The sequence below is a fragment of the Adiantum capillus-veneris genome, chromosome 2 (genome assembly GCF_014529385.1).
Source record: "Adiantum capillus-veneris isolate H3 chromosome 2, ASM1452938v2, whole genome shotgun sequence".
NCBI classification, from domain to species: domain Eukaryota; kingdom Viridiplantae; phylum Streptophyta; class Polypodiopsida; order Polypodiales; family Pteridaceae; genus Adiantum; species Adiantum capillus-veneris.
This window is the reverse complement of record NC_140932.1, coordinates 54,830,729-54,837,869: the sequence shown is the minus strand read 5'-3', so window position 1 is coordinate 54,837,869 and position 7,141 is coordinate 54,830,729. Positions and strand designations below refer to the sequence as shown.

At 39.5% G+C, this 7,141-nt stretch overlaps 1 pseudogene; it reads left to right on the top strand.

Moving 5' to 3' along the window:
- The first annotated feature begins 5,103 nt into the window (after positions 1–5,103).
- Positions 5,104–5,818, top strand: LOC147462813 (ABC transporter C family member 13-like; annotated as a pseudogene).
- The last annotated feature ends 1,323 nt before the right edge of the window (positions 5,819–7,141 follow it).

Below are 7,141 nucleotides of genomic sequence, written 5' to 3'. Positions count from 1 at the left end.
GACGCGGTAGTGGTTTGACAACCATATACATGGTAATAAAAGCGGTAATATAGACACGATATTACCATGCATATTACTGTGTATATTACCGTGCATATTACCATGCATGGTACCCATATATAACCATGCATATTACGGCACATATTACCTCACGTATTACCGCACATATTACCTCACATATTACCACGCATATTACCGTCATAGACATTTTCAAATAAAGATGCTCATCTGGTCCATCTAATTTGGATGGCGTAGATGAGCATCTTTATTGTTAACCTTTATAAAGTTATCTGGGCTATGACAGTCTTCTTCAAGCACACTATTCACATCAACAAATATTGGTCGCTTCTTCTTAATACTCTTCTCTCACAAGGAGCTCTATTTATTGTCGGGCTTTGTATACTCATCTTTGACATTGAAGAGTGAGTCAAATCAACCAATGATTTTGAAGCCCATGTAGTTGATGATTGATTTAAGAACGTTTGTGCATGATCATAGTTCTAGTACTAGGAGCACACTCATAATCTTTAAGATAAGAATCGTATTTGAAACTTTGTAGCATTTCCATTGCCATTTACATTGCCATTGTCATGTTTGTGCTAGCGTCCATTTGGCATTCTCAATGATTATGCATTCTGCTCATTATGACATCTATGATAGGTAGATATAGATACACAAATAGATTTAATTATCATTCATGAAGGTCAGATATGACCTATGGGACCCAAAAAAAAACATTACAAAGTTCCTTCTAAATAATGGAAGATGGGTCTTTTAATTCATGATGAAGTGTGTGTGTATAGCCGGGGTTTTAAAAATACCTCTTGAACGCATGTGCCATAGGTGTTTTTGAAAGGTGGACCCCCCCGGGTGTTGGATACATCTCAATTAAGGAGTAAGGTTCTAGCAAGGTGTCATAAAGGGAAGATAAGATGGAAATAAACAAAACCTAAGAAGAGGTAGGTGAGGAGGGAGCTGGTTTGGGAGTTCAAAACTCTTGGATAATGGCTTTACCTTCTTGATAAACTGACCATTTCCATATTGAGTGTGCTTCTCACATCTTTTGGAGTTCTTCCTTCTTTTGTTTGAGTTAGGCGGATGTTAGATCTTCTGCAAACCAAAATTTGGTGTCCTTGAGAAGCCGTAATTGCTCAAGGAGTTTGATTTGATCTGCCTTGGTCTTGAAAATTAGGGTCGCATGGTTGGTACGATGTTCGTGTGTAAGAGAGGTGATTATGGCTGACCACATTGTACCATGTGGGCTGTTGTTTGGATTTGAGCAAAAGAATTGTGGAGCATTGAAGGTGATATCCTCTGGGCATTGTCATTCACCTAGCGTGGACACTACACGATCTTCAACCTTACCAAAGATGATACCTTGCACTTGGGTTTTGACCTCCTTTGTGAGGGTGGTATCTACTTCCACCTTTGTGCTATTGAGCTTAAGGTCCCCCTTCTCTTTCCAGTCACTTGGAAGCCTACGAATGAGAACATTGAAGGTGATATCCTACACTTGGGTTTTGACCTCCTTTGTGAAGGTGGTCTCTACTTCCACCTTTGTGTTATTGAGCTTGATTTCCATGCATCTCTTCCTTTTTGTGGTTCTCCACTATGGTGAGTCGAGCCTCGCTGGCGATGAGTCTATGCTTCAGCTCCTCATTCTCCTTGCCAAGCTTCTTGACTTCATTTCAAAGACCTATGTGTTAGGTTGTTTGTCTTTCTACACTCTCTACCTATCCTCCCTCTCTACCTAAACTTTACACCATCTCTATCTACTCTATGCACACCACTCTGATCTCTTCCTAAATCCTAATCTTATCTATTTACTCTATACCTAATCTCTCTATCTACCCTCAGACTCTCTACCTTCACATAGAGAGAGTACTAAATAGAGATAAATATCTACACTCTCTTTAGTCCCTCTATCTATCTCTACACTCTATGTATCCTCTTTCTCTCTATCTACATCCTAACCACTATCTACTCTCCCTCTACATCCTAACCTCTATCCACACCTCTCTCTCTCTCTCTCTCTCTCTACCTTTTCTCTATCTCTACACCTTCTCTATGTATTCTCTACCTAGCTAATCTACTTAATATCTAAATCCTCTCTATCTACTCTATCCACACCTCTCTCTACACCCTAATCTATTTCTAAATCCTAACCTTATCTTTTCAAATCTCTATATCTACCCTCTCTCTATCCCCTAATCTCAACTCTCTCTATTTCTAATGTCTATGTATTCTCCCCCTCTACTTAATCTCTATCTACACTCAACGTATCCTCCCTCCCTACCTAGTCTACATAGACTCTACACCATCTCTATCTACTCTATCCACACCTCTCTGATCTCTTCCTAAATCGTAATCTTATCTATTTACTCTTTACCTAATCTCTATATATACCCTCAGACTCTCTGCCTTTGAAACATAGACAGAGCACTAAAATAGAGGTAAATCTCTACACCCTCTCTAGTCCCTCTATCTATCTCTACACTCTATGTATCATTTGGCTCTCTATCTACTCCCTCTATCTACATCCTAACCTCTCTCTACTCTCCCTCTACATCGTAACCTCTATCCACCTCTCTCTCTCTCTACACTTTCTCTACCTAATCTACTTAATCTCTAAATCATCTCTATCTACTCTATCCACACCTCTCTCTACACCCTAATCTTTTTCTAAATACTAATCTTATATGTCTAATCTATATATCTTCTCTCTACTCTCTGTATCCCGTAATTTTAACTCTCTCTATTGCTACTCTCTACGGATTCTCCCTCTCTACCTAATCTACATAATGTTTACCCCCACTCTATCTAATCTATATACACCTCTCTACACTCTAATCTCTTTATAAACCCTAACCTTATCTATCTACTCTCTACCTAATATCTATCTCTACCTTTTCTCTACTCTCTCTATCTCCTAATGTTGATTCTCTCTCCACATAATCTCTATCTCTATACCCTTTATCTACTATCTTTCCCTCTCTACACACTCTTTCTACACCCTCTATCCTTGTTTCTCTCTCTTATCTAACAATCTCTCCCTACTTCCTCTCTATCTCCACTCTCTCTACACCCTCTATCCCTCTTTTCCTCTCTCTAATCTTTCTTCTTCTCTCTCTCATCCAATCTACACTATTTTAACACTTTTTCTCTCTCTCTAATTGCTCTTCTCTCATCTCTTTTCTTCCCTCTCTTTTCTCCTCCCTCTAATCGCTCGTCTCTCTCTCTCTCTCTCTCTCTCTCTCTCTCTCTCTCTCTCTCTCTCTCTCTCTCTTTTCCTCTCTTCCACTCTCTAATTTCACATACACTAAATTGAATATTTCTCTTGAAAATCTTTTTCCAATGTACAGTTTATCATAATTTATCACTTTTAATTTTCTAATGTTTAATACCTAATGGCTATTTTTTTCTTTTTGTCTCTCTATTTTTATTTCTCTAATTTAACATACACATCTTACACACATCAATTCACTCTAAGTTAACACTAAACATAGCAGAAGTTTTGTGTGTAGGTGTGATGTTTAATTAGACTTTTTCTCTCTCTACTTAAACATCTATTTAACGTTAATCATGAAATCTATGTTAATCTCTAATTTAACATTAACCATTAAATTTATGCTAATTCTCTTTTCCTCTCTCCCTTTTCTCTCTCCCTAATTACACATCAAGCAAGCAAGCAAGTATCTACGAACTAATCACACGCCTACAACAATTAATCAAACAAGCAAAGTGAGGTCAATCGAGCAAGCAAGATCTACACCTACACCAAACATGAAACAGCTAATGTGTGTGTCTGTGTGTGTGTGTGTTTAAGACAATGGGGAGGGGGGATTTTGTAGAAGCTTACATGTTATGTTCCTCTAGTATTTGAGTCCTCTTGCAGTCCTCTTGTGTATAGCCCTCTTGTGGTCCGCCCTCTCCTCTCTAACGATCACAAAGTGATGGAGTGCTCCTCCAAAGATTGATTGTGCACGTGTGTGTGTGTGTGTGTGTGTGTGCAAGAGAGAAAGTAAGAGAGAGAGAGAGAGAGAGAGGTGAGCTTTGAGAGGGAGAGAAGGAGAGAGAGTGATGTGAGCTTTGGGAGGGAGAGAAGGAAAGAATACGGCTGTAGGTGCGATGGCGGTAGGAGTAGAAGATCAAGGTTTGCTGCAAAAAACGAGGCATACCGTGCTCTCTTTCTTTTTGTAATTTTCGAGGTAATATGTAAGGTAATATACGCAATAATATGCATGGTAATAGTCGCAGTAATATACGCTGTAATATTTAATTTACTAAATAAATCCTTCCCACATCCCTCTCTCCTTTGGCCATCCCATTTCTCTCTCTCTCTCTCTCTCTCTCTCTCTCTCTCTCTCTCTCTCTCTCTCTCTCTCTCTCTGTCTCTACAAAATGCAGTAAAGGGACGCGGTAAACGCTTTGCAAGTTTTATAGTGTTCGACATCCGATATAAAAAGGGAAAATGGTATCCAAAATGTGGAGGCAATATGGCTTGTGCAAACTCTTGGGACATGCAATGTATGTGAGAATGAGGATGACCACTATCTTAGTGAGTCTTTCAATGGTCCGGTTGCTCTTTTAATGAAAAGCTAGAGCTTCATTCAAATAGTCATGACTCAAAAATGGATGATGTTTCGAGCGTATCTGATGACGACGATGTATCCTATGAGGCTGATGTTAGCTCTTTATCTGAGAATGCTGCCCAAAGTATGGATGCAGGCTCTCGTAGAAGCTTGGCTTCAAAAACTATGTCGTCATGTAGAGATTTTTCCATGTCTGTAGTGGTTCGTGAAAAGGAGACTATTGGTTGCGATAGATTGGATTCAGATCATGATGCTGAATATGTGTGCATGGACCAGCTCTCACAAAATTGCAATGTGGAGAATATTTGTGCGTGCTGTGATCTCTGTATGGATGAAGAGACAGTTATGCAAGAGTTCCTTGCTCACGTTTCATGGCAAGTGTGGCTCTATTTGTAATGCACAGACAGTTTTAGTCAAATATTAGTGCCAAACGTCGTTGCCTGGATTGTCCTTATTATTGGCTATGTTGAGCAAGATCCTTATGAGAGTGTTCGGTTAGGCCGCGAAAACGATGTCTGGCAAGGACCTATGCATGTTCGGATAACAGGGTTTCAATATTTAGGGTGGCCAGATAAGCTGCATTGCTCTTGACACAGCTATCTATCAGGATTGTGATATTTTTTATTTTAATTTTTGGCTACAAACTAAGTGCTACCGTAGTATTCACACGCCTTTCTCTTCTCAAGATGCTCAGATCTCCACTGAATTCTTTTCCATGGGTTATCAATGGACTAAGACAGGAAGTTGTCTGACTGAAAAGGTTGACAATATTTTTTTTGACTTATGAGACAAATTATGAAGGGACACAAAAGTTGGGATCAATAAATGAACTGGAGAGTACTCAGATACCAAAAGATCATAAGCTTTTAGAAGAAAATGCTATAAGGATATAAAATGCAAGCTTTTCATGGGGCAATGGCCTTGAAGAAGTTCAGCCTGAGCACAAAAAATGCATCAATATTAGAGTCCCGAAAGTAGGCATAGTACTAGTTCTTAGCAAGGTTGGATCTGGCAAGTCCTCACGTCTTCAAGCCATGCTTGTGGAGATGAGGCAGCTGAAGGGACACCAAGTTTCTAAAGGGAAATATGGATATGCTCTAGATGTTCTAGCAGTGGCTGGTTGCATGAAAGCTTGTGGCAGTGTGCAAACAGTAAGGGAGGGTCATGACATACATAATGACTCATTAAATAGGGAATGGAAAGAGACATTATTGTTGGTGTTATGACTAAAGCACGAGAAGTTTTTAACATGCTGCCTGTACGAGCTGTGGTTGTGTGGACTGCACTTATCACAAGATACACAGAAGGGGGTCTTAATGAGGAAGCCCTTGACTCCTTTAAGAAAATGCAGCTTGAAAATTTGATATTCAATGCCATGATATTTGTTTGTAGCTTGAAAGATTGTTATAATTTAGGAGTGTTATCCAGAGGCCTAAACTTACATGTGCATATTGTCATCGAGGGGTTTGAATTGGAACCTTTAGTATTGAAAAATCAAAGGAGGTATTTGATGATATTCCAACAAGGGATACTTCCTGATGGAATGACCTAATTATTGGTTATGTAGATCATGGACACGGTGATCGAGCAGTTCATTGTTTTGGAGAGATGCAAGATGAGGACATTGCACCTACTATTGTCAACTTTGTCTGTATCTTAAAAGCTTACGGCAGTATACAGGCAATTGAAACAGGTGAAGAGATACACACGGAGGTTCAAAGGTAGGAATTACTAGACAAGCATATAGTGCTAGCAGCTCCATTGGTTGACATGTATGCGAAGTGTGGTATGTTGGCAAAGGCCCAAGAAGTTTTTGATGCACTTCCAACATGGGATGTGAGCTCTTGGACTGCTCTTCTAGGAGGATATACGCATCATGGCTTTGGAGATGAGGCTCTTTGTTGTCTTGAGGAATGCCACAATTTGAGTTGCCCTATTGAGTACTTGTCGGAAATGGGGAGTTTCCATGTGTAGGTTTGTTTCATGAAGCTTTCATGTTGGATTGAAGATGGTTTCTGACTTGAAAAAAAGAATAATCGAGCATTGGTGAGATGAGATGCAGTTACACTACTACAGAGAGTGGAGAATCTTCTTGTATGAAGTTTTAGTGTAAAGTAAAGATGTTTTTTTGCATTAAAAGGGTCTAAAACACATGGGTGAGATGAAGTACACCTACATTACTGATCGAGTTTGGAGTTTGGCTTTAGTATTTGCTTGCTCATCATTCTTAAGGATCAACATTAGCCTTCGGCATGTTGAATTGTATAAATTGATTCTTCTGCTCCTTAGATGCTTATAAAGTTTTTAGAATCTTTCCAAAATGCAAGGTTTATTCCTGGAATGCAATGATAGCAGGCTCCTTATAGAGTGAATGTTCCGAGGATGATAGTGTCGCACATGATACCACTACATATGCCAGCATGCTCAAGCTTGTTTTGATAGCGGTGAGGTAGCTGAAGGAGAGCAAAGTGATTGGAAATGCTCTACTTTCCATAACCTGCTAACTGAGCATGAATGCTCTAACAGGCTAGGGGGGTTGGCAAGCTATG